This window comes from Lathyrus oleraceus, chromosome 2 (genome assembly GCF_024323335.1).
Source record: "Lathyrus oleraceus cultivar Zhongwan6 chromosome 2, CAAS_Psat_ZW6_1.0, whole genome shotgun sequence".
NCBI classification, from domain to species: Eukaryota; Viridiplantae; Streptophyta; class Magnoliopsida; order Fabales; family Fabaceae; genus Lathyrus; species Lathyrus oleraceus.
This window is the reverse complement of record NC_066580.1, coordinates 165,535,409-165,552,334: the sequence shown is the minus strand read 5'-3', so window position 1 is coordinate 165,552,334 and position 16,926 is coordinate 165,535,409.

Genomic DNA, 16,926 nt, shown 5'->3' with positions numbered 1-16,926 from the left:
TCTGATTGGTTACCTTTGATAAGTTACTCGTTATCTGGTAGTTGATAATCATTATGTTTGAGCTTATTACCCTTTGTTAAGTTATTACCGGGCTGATAGTTAGGTAATATTCCTCCCCTAGTGGAGTTGGGGTTTTCCCCCTTTCATATTTTCTTTTCCCCGGTGTAACCTTTCCTTGTTAAGTCTTCCCCGATGGGTCTTTGTTGTGATATTTTCTCTAACTATACTTTAGTTTCTTCCCAAATGTTGGTTATTCCTGATTCTTTTATTTTCCCCTGCAGAACTTTGTCTATCCCCAACCGAGTCCCCCTGTGGAAACTGCTTTTCCTCCCACAAAGATCCTGGTTTGCATTCATATCATATCATGAGCATTTTGTGCTATCTTAGGACCAAAAATTGGGTCTTTTGTATTTAATTCTCTTCAATATAGTCGAGACAAAGATTTCAATCTTCATATCTCCAAGTTGAAGAAACTTAAATAGGGGCATCTGTCATACCTTAATTTTTAACCCTAACATCCCACACACCATTGGCATCATTGCACACAAACAAGATCACATCTTGGTCCTTCCCATATCCATCATTAGGTTTGCTTCTTGCAGGGATAACCAAGCACCTCTTTGTTGGTTTGTTTCATCTTTGTGTTTACATGATTAATTGCTTATCTAACCACTAATCAAAATAGCAAAAACATGTCTTGTTTCTCTTAAGTTTATTGTGCGAGGTAGGTGTCGCATTTCAGAGAAACACAAACACGGAAACAGAGTCGCCACCAATGTTATTTATCCCAAGAGAGGGACATGAAACACTGAGTAAACCTACAAAAGGGTGAATCTAATGGTCTTGCTACCAAGATATGGGTAAGGGAGTCGATTATGCAAGGGGAATGTATTAGTACCCCTCACGTCTGTAGTACTCTACAGGATCCACTCTTTTTGTTCTAATAAAAAAGGTGTTTCAAGTATAAATCTAGATTGCGAAGGGAATGGATGAAAATGAATTATTAACAGAGAAAAATAAAAGGTTTTTATTATTATGCTCGCTTAGGTTTTGCAACCCAATACCTACGTATCAAAAAGAATCAGAGCATTGTAGTTCTTCTAAAAAACTTTGGTGTGTTGGTGGTTTTTATGCATAACAACCCTTATTGAAAATTTTCATAAGAAAGTCCAAATGGCAAAAGGATTTTTTAATTTGGTGAGTGTTTTTGTCGAAAGTATACATCAGATGGTCCCTTAAAAGGTGGGGGTATTTGTGTACTTCTATCTTAATTGTGAAAGAGTTTCAATAGTGTTAGAGTGTTTTTTAATTTGATTAGTAAAAAGGTTTTAATTTTAGAATGGATGTAAAAGAGAAAAGGATAACAAAAGGGGAATCTCAATCCTAACTGTTGTCATGCCGTGTGAACCTAAAGTTAGGATCAAGGATACCTTTACCTAATGTTGTCATGTATGGATACCAATCCTATGGTCTACTTAGTCCAATCTTTACCAAGAAATAACTAAAGAGTCCTATGGGGAGTATGCAATCAAACACTTAAACAAGGAAATGAAAGCAAGCAAGCATCACATGAACATGTAATTAGGTAAACATCTAGGTAAGTAACAAACCAAGACCAAAGTTAAGATAAAGTGAACTTAATCAAGTAGCATTCATGTCATCTAGGACAAAAAAGAGAAGATATGGAAATTAAACAAACACACATCCAATTATAAGTGAACACTTACTCACACATAGGTACTTAAACAAGATACCTAAAACAATACCTACTTAAACAAGCAAGCATCAAAGATGAAAGAACGTGCAATTAGGTGAACACCCAAGCAAGTAACAAGGTAGAAGGAAAGATGTCAATTGAACAATCACACATCAAATCATAGGAATAAAGAGTTAAGGCATATAAGAGATGAACATCTCTTAACCTAAGAACCATCCTACTTGAACAAGTAAAGAGGCAAAGAACACCACCAAAGATTAACCAACCAAATGAACATGCTATTAAACAATCATGTGGTAATAAATTATCATCAAAGTAAACATCTAGACATGTTAATCAAATCCCTAAGGTTCATGCACATAAAGTTTTGGCATTAGAAAATCCAAAAGAAAGCAAACGCTCAAACAAGCTAGCATGCAAGGCTACAGGTGTGCAATGCTTAACTCAGCGTGGTATGAGAAAGTGAATTAAAGTGAAGGATATGAGAATACATATAAGTCATCAATTAAGTCACAATAAACTCATTATCATCAATTAGTCATGCTTTGGAAAAGAAGTGTCACAAACTTGTACAAAGATAAGGTCACAAACAAGCCTAATTGGGAACTAGTCCTCTACTATACGTGCTAATAAGAAAAGACAAAAGAGAAGAGACATGGTGAATAAAGAAGATATAAACATGAACAAGATAATCAACTTAAACATGTTTCTATGGCATATCAAAACACCAAACAAGAATTCAATTCAAGGCAAAAGTATTCAACCAAGCAAGCATTCATTCAAGTCGACAAGAGAAGTCAACAATTCTTAACCAAGAATGATGGGCACAAAGCAATTTATACAAGAGAAGTCAATATATTAAACATGACATTCAAACATGAGAGACTTATAATCATCACCAAAGTATCATACCAAACCACATTCAAAGAGGGAAACAAAAGATGAACATGGTGAAACCTAAGCATGCCTCTAAATGGAACCAACCATCATGTTAAGCAAAAGTGAGGATGGAATATTAAAATTAGGTTTCAAAACCCACAAGTCATAATCCAATGACATGTTATATCAATCATATAGATCACTCAAGCATTAGAAAGCAATAGCACAAGATATTATTAAGGGAAGGTCACAAGATAGGCAAACAAACACCATGAGTAAAACTCAATTGTGCATTCAAATAAGAAGGCAAGGGATGGCCTATAAAAATGAGTAAAAGCGCTCTACCTCATGGTATCTTAATCAAGAACAAGAGAGGACAACAAACCTTAAATGTTTGCACAAGTGCATTGCCTAAACAAACAAGCAAAGCAAACCAAGGGTAACCAAATAGGCATACATTGTATCACACAAGAGAAATGTTTAGGAGGCTCCAAAAATGGGTGAAAAATAATCCAAACATCATGAATTCAGCAACTCAAACATGTCCTAACATATGTCTAAGAGTGTGGTCAAGAAGCCATTCAAGCCATCAACAATTTTCCACAAGTATCTCCATAAATAAGCATGCAATTAAGGTTCATAGAGACACAATAAACATGCATCAATTTTACACCAAAAGCCCCCCAATTACACACCCAAACCCTAAGCATATATGTGTCTAAAAAAGCTCAAAAGGTTGTCTCAAGAACAAATCCAAAGTGGTATCAAACATCAAGCACTATAATCGATCATTGATCATACAAGTCAAGCATTAAAAATGAATTCAAACATGGACCAAAATGAATGATTGAATCACCAAAATAAAACCCAAATGTCCTATATACATGTGCCTAAGTTTTTACAAAAATTGGGGTTAAAAATCAAAAGGAATCATCAAGTACCAAACCCTAATTCAAAAAACTAGGTCAAACCAAACACATTTTATAATATGATTAAAATAAAATATTTAAAAAAATAGAAAAATAAAATAAAAAATATAGAAAATTAAATAACATGTTAAAATATCATCATGAATTTTTGGAAAATTTTAGGAGCCTTGGAAATATTAAAATAAAATCATAATAGAAAAATAAAATAAAATAAATAAAATGAAACTAAGAGGTAAATGGGGGTGCAGGAGCAAAATGGGAAATGAACTGAAAACAATGCGCATGGGCCCAAAGCAAGGGGGTGGGAAAAGCGAAAGTCCAAGGCCCATGCTCCATTCCACTTAAATCTGATTTAAAAGGTGTGTGGCATTTTAAAATGAACAAAATAACATGTGACCTTGCATCAACCGGTCACATATTATAAGTCATAAAAGACAAAAATAAACGCCAGCTAATCAAAACGCGCCAAATATCACCTTGAACCTCGGTCTAAAAACAAAACACGATATGAACCCTAATCCCATGCAATCCCATACAACAACTTCAACCATTCATAACTTCAACCATTCATAACTTCAACCATAGCTCATGAATTAAATGAAATCAAAAGCAAAAATGCAGATCTCGTGGAGTAGAACACAACCATGTAAAGCAAAACTCAAAAGAATGGATCAATCATGGATAAAGTTGGCACGAAACTCATGCAAAACACACTATTTTCACAAAGTTTCAGCAACTCATACCTTCAAAAAACAAACATTCAAGCAGAACCAACATGTTAAACCATTCATATACCACATATGCAAGCTATTCATGGCATGCTCAGATCCAGAATGAAGGAGATGAAGTGGAAAAAAGCTTACCTAGTGGAGAAGGTCCATTGCCTCTTGTGCTTGTTTGAGCTTTAGAAATCCCACCAACAAAGATTTATAGCCTTCAAATGTGAGAAATGGAGCAGGAGAAATGGAGAAGGAAGAGTTTCCAATGGAGAAAAATGTTTGCAAGCTCAATAATACAGATCCAAATTCTCTCTCCTCAATGGCGTGTCCTCACAAAATTAGGTCATGAAGGTCTTATATAGGGCGTGAAAGAAATCGTTTAGGGGCATGTTTAAGAGTTTATGCAAAAATGAGAGTGAGGTCATAGTATAGCGGTAAATTCATGACCATCAAGCTATGGATAAACTTGACGTCAATAAAACCAGAGTCGTCACCGTGCTTTTATTGTTTCCAAAGGAAAAGGAAAAAGCACGAACAAAACCCAAAGATAAGAAGTTTTCAAATCAAAACTAATAAAATTCCAGATATTACAGGTAAGGGGGTTGGTTACACAGAGGGAAGGTGTTAGCACCCAAAGTGTCATATGTACTCCTAGGGAGCCCTTTTTTACGTGTGTATATGTTTTTGGTATAAAAGATGTTTGAGAAAAATAGAGTGTGGGGATCGGAAAAGAATTCATTAATTATATTTTTGTGTTTGACAAGACCTTCAGACTTGTGCCTACGTACCAACATAAAAATGAGGGATCAAAACCTCGTAGTTCATGGTAACAATTTCAAAGTTTGTGAATTTCTTTTAACAATAGTTTAATAAGAAAAGGCATAAAGGGCCAAAAATTTGAATGGAGTTATTATTATTTTTTTGTCTTTTGAAATTTAAGTCAATATGGTTAAGTTTATTTATAAATTTTATTTAAGAAAGAGTTTGAAAATTCAATGGCATCAACAAGCAATTAGCAATATTAGACATCATGAAGATCAAGGCATCAAATAAAGATAGCCACATCTAAGAAAGCAAATCCCATAGCTAGCGGTCTTCTTTGTCTTCTTATGTATCAGATGAAATACTCCTTGATCAACTCAGAATAAGACATTAGACACAAGACAAAAAAAAACAGTTTGCATTAAGACAATGCAGCAGATGAATTCAAATAGATCCCAAGACTTGCATCAGATGAAGGCTCAGTTCATAATAACTTGATTTCAGAATGTTGGCATTGGCAAAGTCCTTTTTGCATAGGGAATGTTTCCTAATCCTAAGTCGAATAGTTAAGATCAAGGTCAATAGTACACCAAACATTTTTTAGGGTTTTTGTTGTTTATTAACTGTTATAAGGTCCTAAGACCACAGACAAAATCAAAATGCATAAATAAATATATACAATCACAAGATATGGCTCAAATGAGCAAAGTGAAAATGGCATAAACAAAAAAAAGTTTAATGAAATGTAAATGGCAATGAATGATAAATGACTAGAAATTAAATTTCATAAAGTAAATGACTTGAAATTAAAGCAATATTAATAAGAGTTATTCAAATGTTAGTCAAGGTTTTTGCTTTTTAATTGATTAAGTCATTCTTTGGAGAACACTCAACCATCTATTCACAAGCATGGATCCTTGAACCAAGACATCTTCCATAGGAAGGCAAAAAGGCCAAGTTTCCATACAATACCATGAAAAATGGGAGACTTACAATCCCACTTACTAGAATGATATGCCTAGAGTCAAAATTTAGCTTTATGTTAAGTAATCGTAATTGGACTTATGTAGAAGTCACAACTATCTGAGGTCGGGCAATAAAAATTTAGGTGTTAATGCATGTTAGAGATTTGGTATAATGAACCAAACTTCTAAAACATACCACACACTAAAAGAAAAGATCAAGAGGGATGGACCTATCTCATCCATACTTGTATTAGTTCATCAGACACAAGGTCATTGATGAACCAATTAACCTTGGGATATTTGAGATTTCATTGGTCAATGAAAGGGATTGAAAGAATAGGGATGAAGATGAAAAGGAAGGGAAGTGAGAGAAATACAAATTGGTCATGGGAAGAATTTTATCAAATTAAAATCATTCATTCATTTTGGAAGATGAAATGTACATTTCATCAATCCCATAAATCCAATGATTTTAATCCAACAAAAGTCAAATCAACCTTGACCAAGGCCCAAACAAATAGTCAAACATCACAAGACCATAAAAATGGCTTGACATAATTTTTACACAATTAATCAATTAAAAATAAAATTAAAAATGCATTAAAATTCAATTTAATTTGATCAAAACCTAAAATCTCTTCAAAACACCAAATAAATGGACAAGAGATTTATCCTAGGTCAAACAAGGTCAAAGGACCTTAGACAAAAAATTTCATGATTTTTGAAAAGTCAGAAGTATTTTTAAACAAATTAAAAATATGCACAAAAACATTTAATTTGTGAAAAATATCAAAATTAATCCAAAAAATAATTTTAATTCAAAAAATGAAAGAGAAAAATACTTAAAGATTTTTGGTGAAAGTCCCATATTTTTTGGATTAAAAATGAAATTATTATGAATTAATCAAAATAAAGCAATTAAACATAAATTTAGAAATTACAAAAAAACAAGGGCCATCAGATCTCCCTCATTAATTGAGGTGGCAGATCTGATGGCCAGAAGTGTGCATTCCACCAACACTTCAGTCAATGCGTGCACACGCATGGTAATTAAAACAGATGGCTAAGATTAGAAGATAGGAGGAAGATCTGATGGTTTAGGACATTGCCAACACATCACCGGAGCTAGGTCTCTGGTCTTCTTCTCCGGTGGACCTCACCGAACTGGTCCACCACCAACCACCACCAAAATGAAAAACAAGGACATGGATTTAAAGAAAAAATGCTCAAGTCTTCGAATTTGGCCTCAATTTTCTCCAATTCCAAGTATATAAGATACAGGGATTTGAATTTTGAGGATCATGAACTAAGTTGCTTCGATTTGACCTCAAAGCAACTCAATCTTCTTGCCTATATTGGCAGGACTTCAACCAACCAAATATCACAAAGAATAGTTAAGAATTGAGGAAGAATCGAAGAGATGAAAATTCTGAAAAATTACCTTCGAGTGAGCTTCAAACTTGCTTGATCTTGATCCCAATTGTGCTTGGATTGGATTCAGAAGCTTGCAGGAAGTGATTAAGATCAAAAAAATGGCTTGGACTCTTGGAGTTTCTATCTCAAAACATAATGATATTTGAAGCTCGATTTTCAAATGAAAACCTTCAAGATTATCCTTTAATGATGAGGGTTCGGATTGCAGGTTCAAAGCTTGGGCATGAAGTCCTTAATTTTGAGCATCAAGGGTTGTATTTATAAACAATGTGATTCATTTCCACACACGTCCAAATTTTGCCAAATTTAGCAATTTTCATTGCATGCTTGCATGGGTGTGTGATAGGCCCATCAAGTGATGTATTTAGGTCCAAAATTGCTTGAGAATCATGTTGAAATCATGTCATGTGGCCATGCATTTGAGTTTGAAATGTGAAGGTGAAAACCATCCAATTGGTCCCTTGAAAAGAACCCATGCGCAAGTACTTCATTCTTTGGCCAAATGAGGTGATCTTGGACGTTTTGGAAAGGTAAGATTAGGGGGAACAACTTTCATGTTGAACACTTTTCCATTTGAAGCTTGGATTATAATGAATTTTGAGGTGGAAGTTAGGAAAATCAGACATGTTTGAAAATTTTCTAAGTACCAAGTCAAATGTTCACTTCTTCCACTTTGAATAACTTTTGCTATGGACTTCAAATGGAAACGGTTCCTTAATCAAAGTTGTAGATATTTAAAACCTATTCAATTTGGTCCCAAATTTTACTTCATTTGGATTTGGCATGAAGGAGTCATGCATTTTAGAAGTTGAGGAAAATCACTTGTTCAATGGTAGTGGCCCAAAATGACCTATAATGTTTCCTCTTGGCACATGCATTTGAAAGTTGAATTTGAACACATAAAGGTTGAAAAGGACATCTTTAATTTAATCATGGAACTCGAATGGCTTTCATATCAATAATATTGAGCAAGTTATGGTCTTTGTAAGTTGACCTCCTAACTAGGTTTCACACAAAATGACCTATAATCTTTCACCATAAAAATTGACTTTCCAAGAAAATATAACTCTTGACTTCAACATGAAAGTTGTTTTTAATGGCATAAGTAGTAACTTTGATCTTGGAATAACTTTCATATGATAACAATTGTAGGAGATAGGGCCTAGGGAACCCCAGTTTTGACCAGTTGACTTTCTCTGGTCAACCACCATGAACCAACTTGCAAACTTGATATTATCTTGATCTTTGGGACTCATGGAGGATCATATATGTGTGAGGTTATGTAATATGAAGTATCCCTTGACATATTTGATCAAATGATGAAGAAACTTGTTGAGGAAGTCACACAAGATACCTAGATGAATTAGGGCTTCCAAGGCAAACAAGCTTCAAACTCTTGATGATTTCTTGATCAAAATGATATGTGAAGACCATGGGGATCCATACATGATTTATAGATTCAATTTAAACCACCTCTTGATTGATCTGATTGCATTGAGGGTCTCAAACCCTAGTTGTGAGCTTGATGAAGCATGGGTGAACACACACACTGTCTACAAAAGTAACAAACTATACATTGACATATTTTTGGTATTTCGGTTAGTAAATAATGAAAAACAAAGTATGATACAATCAAATGTGCTTGGTGACCTCTCCTAATGCAAACCCTATGAATGAGGGGTAAGGAGGATGTCAAGGTGTGATCCCTAAGCCAATGCATATGATGAGATAGCATGAGGGATCTTAGGGTCAAAATTGGGGTCTTACACATAGGCTGCGTTTTGTGTTATTTTGATGGCATGGTTGGTGCGTTTTTTCCAAGATAAAAGAGGTGTAGAAATCATGGAAATGTTGGCACGTGAGGGAGATCCCAATCATCAAGGTTGCACACTTGCATATTTCTTCTTTTTACCAAATATGGGAACATGTGTGTGCATGAAAAATGCTTGGTTTGGGCCATTTGGGGGAAGCTGATAATGGTATGCATGGTGGAAGTGCAGCATGTTTGGTTATTTAGATTAAAACGTGTGCAAATCCTGATTAATGCATGTCTCACCTCAAGCTCAAACATGGCATGCAACCAACTTGGCAAAAATGCAACTTGGTGTGTGCTCAACCAAAATTCACAAACTAGATACCAATGGAATAAGGGAGGATCAAGGAACATTTTTCATGTTGAAAGAAAAATGAAATGATTACTCTAACACTCCTTAAAATTTCCATGAACTTGCTAGAAAATCCTGACTTGAAACACTTAGAAAATTTTCTAAGTGTTGGACATTTAATGACTTTAAAACACCAATCTTCCAATGATCATAACTTGAACCATGTTGCTCCAAATTCTATAAACTTGGTATCTCCTTAAATCTAGGAGAAAGGAGAATAACTTTCATGTTAAGGAAAATTTTATTTGAAACCTAGGTCATAGGGAAACTTGGCCATGAAGAAAGCTGATTATTAACACCAAATTAGGCAACTTTGATAAATCTCTTGATTTTCTTGATTCTTGTGCTTCCACTTGGACAAATCTTAACCATTGACCATGTTTGACTTATGAGACCCAAGTTTGACCTTAAAAAGTCAAGAGTTGACTTTTGGGCTGCATATTTGACTTTTATTCTACCTAGTCAATTCTTCTTCCCTCTTGATCAATTGAACTTCTTCTGATTACATCCAATGATCAATACTTCACTTATGAGTGCTTTGAGACATATATAGGATCATGGAAACAAGTTTTTCTCAAAAAGTCAGTCACAAATTGACTTTGACCAAAACCCTAGTTGATAGCCAAATGATAGGAGAATGATGATCATCTGCAAATCCCTTGCCAATCTCAATCATCTGAAGATATAATGAGCATGTGGAAATATATTTAGTAATATAGAACCCTTGTGGTTTGATTTACCCAATAGATTGAGAAGATCTTCTCACCATTGACTTGAATACCAGTCTTTCTTTTCTCTTGCTTGAGATGAGCCAATAAAGCAAGATACCTTGATCCCATAACCATAGAACCAATGATATGCATGAGTGTGTATGATAATGATACATAAGCCAATTGGGGTTAAAAAGAATAGGGTAAATTTTGGTGTACAATGGTAGGGCTGGTCAATCAAGAGCATCTCAAAGTTTTGTGGCTTACTTCTCAAGGAAAGTCAAAGGTTCATGTGTTTATTTCCATGTCTTCTTCAATAAGAAACTTCAAGCTTTGAGTAATTTAATAAAGAGGCAGTCAAGGACCCCTTATTTTGAGTTCATATGATCACCCATGTGCTTTGAAATGCAAGAAAAGTCTAAGTGCACAAGATTGTTCCAAGTAGTTTGAACAAAAAGTCAACATTTTGAAGTCAAAGTTCTAGGGATCACAACTCCTTTAATTATAAATATGTTTTAGTGCTTATTTTTGCATATGACTCTTATTAACATCCTCTACAACTTATCTTTACATGATAAGATCCAATTATCCTTAGAGGATCCAATTTTACCTATTTTCAAATGACTTTTTCTCAACTTTCAAGGATTATAACTTCTTTAATTTTCAACATATGAGGCTGATTCTTTTTGCACAATGTCATTTGTGATGCACTCTACAAGTTTTCTTCAAGGACCAAGGTTAAAATATGCTTGGAAGACCATGGAATTTATTGAGACATTACACGTCATTTTCAGCCATGGAACACTTGAATTTTTCTAAGTTATGTGATCAGTTTTTCATGCCAACTTCAACATGACATAAATTTGTGCTAAAACATCCAAATGGAACCTTTCTTGGCATATTGTAATATCTCCCATGATGTTAACACATTGCAAAAAGAATGGGATCAAAAAGCCTCCTGAGTAGGATGATTCATTGGGTTGAACATGGTGACTTGTAATTGAAGAAATTGACATTGCCTGAATTTTAGACTTCACTAATCTCAATTCCAAGCCATATTAATATATGTTTTGGACCTAAACATGTTTAAACAAATTTCCAGAAGTTAATTGACCCCTAAAACACATCATTTGACTGAGTTTTGATGAGTTTCAAGTCACACTTTTATCACATTTGGATAAAACTCATTTTGCGTGAATTCAACATCATTCACACGTATTTGGATCCAAACACATTCCCTATAAATAGAGGAAGTTACTGCATTCATTTCCAAGATTTTGAGATTCAAGAAATCCCTGTTGCAACTTGAAATTTTTCTAGAAAATTTAACTATCGTGTTTTGAGTTTCGGCTTGTTTCAATCCAATTTCTTGATTCCATTAGCACCTTCGATATCCTCTGAAAACTTCGCAACAATTCTCAAGCTCTGAGACCTTCTGAAGTGCTCTAACCAGATCAAGCTTCATCAACTTCTGATCACCATCTGGACAAGGTAGTTTTGAGCATCATTTGAACTCAAACAAGTTACCACAATGTAGTTCTTCACTCTCTGATGCTTTCCCTTAACTTAATTGGTATTGATTGATCGTATTCATCATTTAATTTAATTTTCCGTGGCTTGCTTGTTTCTGAAACTTCTTTGAAATTCCCTTAGCTCGATTCAGATAAATGAATTTTGAGAATAAGGTTGAATTCAGGATGAGAAGAGGATCATGTTCTGAATTTACCAAATGATGAAACTCCGGTGAGAGCTCATCGAAGAAGATGACCGGGGTGTTCCAGGTCATCTGAGTTTGGCCAGACACGTTCGACATTTGAAATGTTCTTATTGGATGGATTTAAATTGGTTCCTGTGTTTGGCTTGTAGCGCGTTCCATCGTGTTCTCTAACATATGGAGTGTTGGATTTGCCACGTCAATTAATGAGGCGTGATCCAACGCTCCATTTTTTTATGATTTAATTCATTTTCTATTTTTATTTTTAAATTGCTTTTTTCTTTAAAAATTCATAGTAATTTCATTTTTCATCCAAAAATCCCAAAATAATTTCTAAAATTCTCTTTTATTTTTCTTCATCTGTTTTTTATTTTTCACATTTTATTTCACTGATTTTTTATTTTTCATGTATTTTATATTTTCTTCTTTGTTTTAATTAGTTTAAAAATACTTTTCTGTATTTTTTAATTCTGAAAATTTTATTATATGCTTCTTATTTTTTTCCAACCTTTCATAATTTTCCTGACAATTTATTTGGTGTTGCGACGGACTTTATGGATTTTTTATTTTATTTCTATTTTAAAATTCATTTAAAAATACTTTTAATGTTTTTTATTTCATTTTATTTTTGTTTGACCTTTGTGAACTTTTGTTGGCTTTGGATCATGATGGTTTGAATCATGAGTCTCATTAAACTCAATGGCGCTTAGGTGTTGATGGGATGAAAATCTTAATCCACAAAAATGGATGATTGGTTTTGATGATGATTTGATCAAATATTTCTTCCAATTTTGGTGTGACTTCTCTTGTCTCCTTCTTCTTTATCTCCTTCGTTCCCTTTTGATCAATTGGATGGCTTGTGTCCATCTTGTTCATGATATGTGGATTGGTACTTGATGAACATTCATCATTTCAAATCTACTTTCTAAGTGATCATGGGTCATTTAAGGTACTTTTTATTGATGCATAAGTTTGTCCTAAGTGTCATGATATTTGGATTGAAGTAATGGACCATCCTCATAGCCTTTGTGCTTGATCATCCCCTTTCTCTCTTTTTTTGTATGGCATCGCTTCAGAAGAATGATTTACATATCATCTCTCTAGCATGTATTAACACAAACATTATTATTGACCGGCCTCAGATAGTTGTGACTTCTACATAAGTCCAATTACGATTGCTTAATATAGTGCTAAATTTGTCCCGGAAGCAAAGTCATTTTTATAAGTGAGATTGTAAGTCTCCTACTCTTTATGGTATTGTGTGAAAAGTATTGTTCCATTTTCATTTGTGAGAGCTAGTGGCATACTTGTTGATCTTTATCCAAGTTGGAGCCATTCTCATAAATGATGTATAGATTCATATTTTCATGCTTATGGATGAATAGTTGAATGTTCTCGAAAAAATGACCAAACCATCTTTCCTTTTAACTACTAACATCTTTACTAACAATTTTTCTTGTATTAACTTTTATTTCTAAGTCATTTACTTTATGCTCTTTTATTTTTATGTCATTTACTTTATATTTTATGTTTAGCATCCCATATCATATTATTTGTGATTTTGTCATTTGGACCTTTTTTCTTTTTTATGTCCTTGTAAAGAAAACACTGATAAAGAAAAAACTAAAAAGAAACTTGATTCTCCTGATGTATGGACTTGTGGTTACTATCCTCAACAATGTTGTGAAGTAATGGACTTAGAATTAAGACATTGACCTTTCCTTTGGGACTTGTGATTTGAGACCAAGGGATTCATCTGATACCTTAGACTTGAGACTTCCTTTGAAGACTTGGTTTGGTTATTTGGGTTTCACATAATACATGGTTTATTCTTTGCTTATTTGTCTTATTTGAGGCTTAATCCAAATGAGGGAATTTTTGCTTGAGTTATATCATAAAACTTGCTATTTTTTGGTTAGATCTTTTCTTCCTAACTTTTACTTTATGCTCTAGGATAGTCTCTTCTCCTCCTCTCTCTCTTCAATTTTCAATACCTCATCTCTCTTTTTTAAACCCTTCTTATTTTCTAACTTGAATCATTTTCCTCAATAAACCTTAACTTTTGTCAAGTGATTCTAAAACCTTTTCCCAATAAATACTAATCCATCTTAAGCATACCCAGACCAATTTCAAAAGACTTAAAAATTGCATGACTAATCCAAATCTTTTTGTGCCCTTTGTGCACTTCTCCTTTAAAGCTTTTCTCAAAGTTTAGACATGAGTCATTTCCATAGTTGAGATATAATTCTCCTATCTCCATAGTATTGATGATAATTATTTTCCATCTAAGAGAGCTAGTGACATACTTATGGATCCTTATCCAAGTTGGAGTCGTTCTCATGATGATGCAAAATTCTCATACTTGTGGGCGACTAGTTAAGTATTTTTCTTAAAATGACAAACTATATTTTCACAAAAATAAATCAAATAAACATCTTTGTTATTTTTACCACGAACTACGAGGTTTTAATCCTTCATTGTACTTTGTTGGTATGTAGGCATGATACTCCAAAAGTCTTGGCAAACACCAAAAATCATAAAAAATATTTTTTCCCATCTCTCCAATATTAAGCAAACAACACCCTTTTCAAGACAAAATGTACATACTAAAGAGGTTCCCATGGAGTATCAGTGATATTTAGGATTCTAATACCTTCCCTTTGTATAACTAACCACCGAACCCTTATCTCTTTTTTATTAGTTTTGTTTTAAAACTTCTTCGACTTTTGTTCGTACTTTTTTCCCTTTTCCTTTGGAAATAATTTTAGCGCGATGACAACTCTTGCTTTATGAGTTGAGTTAATGATAACATGAAATAATATCACATTCTAGGACTCGATTTAATTAAATTATATTATTATTCACTTCAATTTATTTCATTTTATTCGATACTACTTGGTATTTTGCTTTCTATTTATCTCAGGTAGTTTATTTGAAGCACAAGTGAAAAAGGAAGAAAAGGAGGTGCAAAAAGAAATGAAAAGAAGCAAAAGCCACCAAGCCAAGGCCCAGCCCAAAAGCACAGGCGCTGCACTTGTGACGAGCGCCACACAAGGTGTGACGAGCGTCACGCCCTGCCTACTTGTGTTACGAGCGTAACACATGGTGTGACGGACGTCACACCATTCTCTTATATTTTTGGCTTCAGAAGCGCAACAGAGGCACGTTGAAGCCTATTGTTACGCTTGACTAGTGGAACGTGAGGATTTTTACACGGAAAGCCTTTGGAGACCGTTACAAAAAGTAAGCAATATAAATAGTGGCTTTTGGCAAACCCTGCAGCCCTCTCTCTCTCTCTCTCCGCCGTCTCTCTGCTTCGTTCAATTTTTCTCTTCCAGCCGTGCAAGCATACCATTATTTTTACAGTTTTTACTTTTATTTGCAATTGTTATTTTTCTTTTCCAGCAATTCCTTTAAGCATTTAATTAATTTTTCACACAATAGTTTCTACACCGGAAACTATTGTGTATCTTTTACCGGATCTAACCTTACGTTAGACCCTAGGTTTTTTTATTCCTTCACTTTTTATTTTCCTGTCCGATTGAAGAATTCAAGAACAAATCCAACCGGTCTGTGGTGGAGTGTTCAAGACTGCTATTAATTACTCAGGTTCTTTAATTATTGTTTGAATTTATATATGCCCTTTTATTGTTTATTTATATTATTTGCCTGAGATGGATTTATTTGTGCATTGTTTAGATCTGTTTAGCATGTCTGGCTAATTTATTTAGGTATCGGTATGTAAAGTAAGCGGAATGAAGGAATCGAAACTAAGTTGGTTAAATTACGTTTAAAAATAAAGTCACTCTTTTTATGGTCTCAATTTACAGGTTTAATAACAAAGTTTTTGTACGAGAGTAAAAGACATAAAGAAGTTAAATTCAATAGAACGAGAGTTTGAGTTTTTAACTGGACATAGTAAATTGAGCATTAATTCTAAATCAGGGAGAAAGCAATTTTTAGAGTTAATTAAATTCTAATCTTTTTCAAAAAGTATTTTTAAAAGTTAAATGTGAGGACGAGAGTTAAGCATTTTAATTTAATTATATAATCTAAGTCAACAGAGCGAGAGTTTGAGACGAGGGTGTTTAAACGATTAGTGTTTTCTTAAAAAGAGTTTCTATAGATTCTGTTGTTTTCAAAAGGTGATTTTGGACTTAACCAATAAGTGACAGCTGCGTTAATATAAATTCATAGTCTATTCAACAGAGCGAGAGTTTGAGAAAAGACTTTTAATCAATAGTATTTACTGAAAAGATTTATTTTAAAAAACCAAGAAACCAACGAAGATTTGATTCCCTAATTACGACGAACTACATACCGATATCCGCTTTATTGATATTTAATCTAGATCTTATTTTAGTTTTAACTTTTCCCCCGAACAATCAAAGTATCATCCGCCTTAGCTTTACGAAGTAACCTTAGATAATGGTATATCGATTCATAAGTCCCTGTGGGATCGATATCTTTTAAAACTACGCGATAGAACTGTGCACTTGCAGTTTGTACCCCAAATTCGACTCATAAAGTCGCGATCAAGTTTTTGGCGCCGTTGTCGGGGACTTTTATTTAGTCGATATCGTAACTCTTCTGTTACACTGTAGAGACTAAGGCTTATTTTTATTTTTTATTTCTTTCGTTGATTTGTATGCCACACACTCGCTCACAAGGTGAGCCGTTCTACTTACGAATCAACGATATCGAACTATATCTCTGAGTCTTACGACGAATTCGGGAATATCATGCTGCAAACAATCTCCCTCCTATTGAAATTCCTGATCTCAAAAATCTTCTTCCTTCACCGATACCCGAGATGGCAGAACCAGCTCGTGCTCTTCGAGATTACGCCGCTCCATCGCAAGATGAGCCGCATTCGAGTATTGCTCCGCCCGCCATCGAAGCAAACAACTTCGAACTCAAACCTTCACTGTT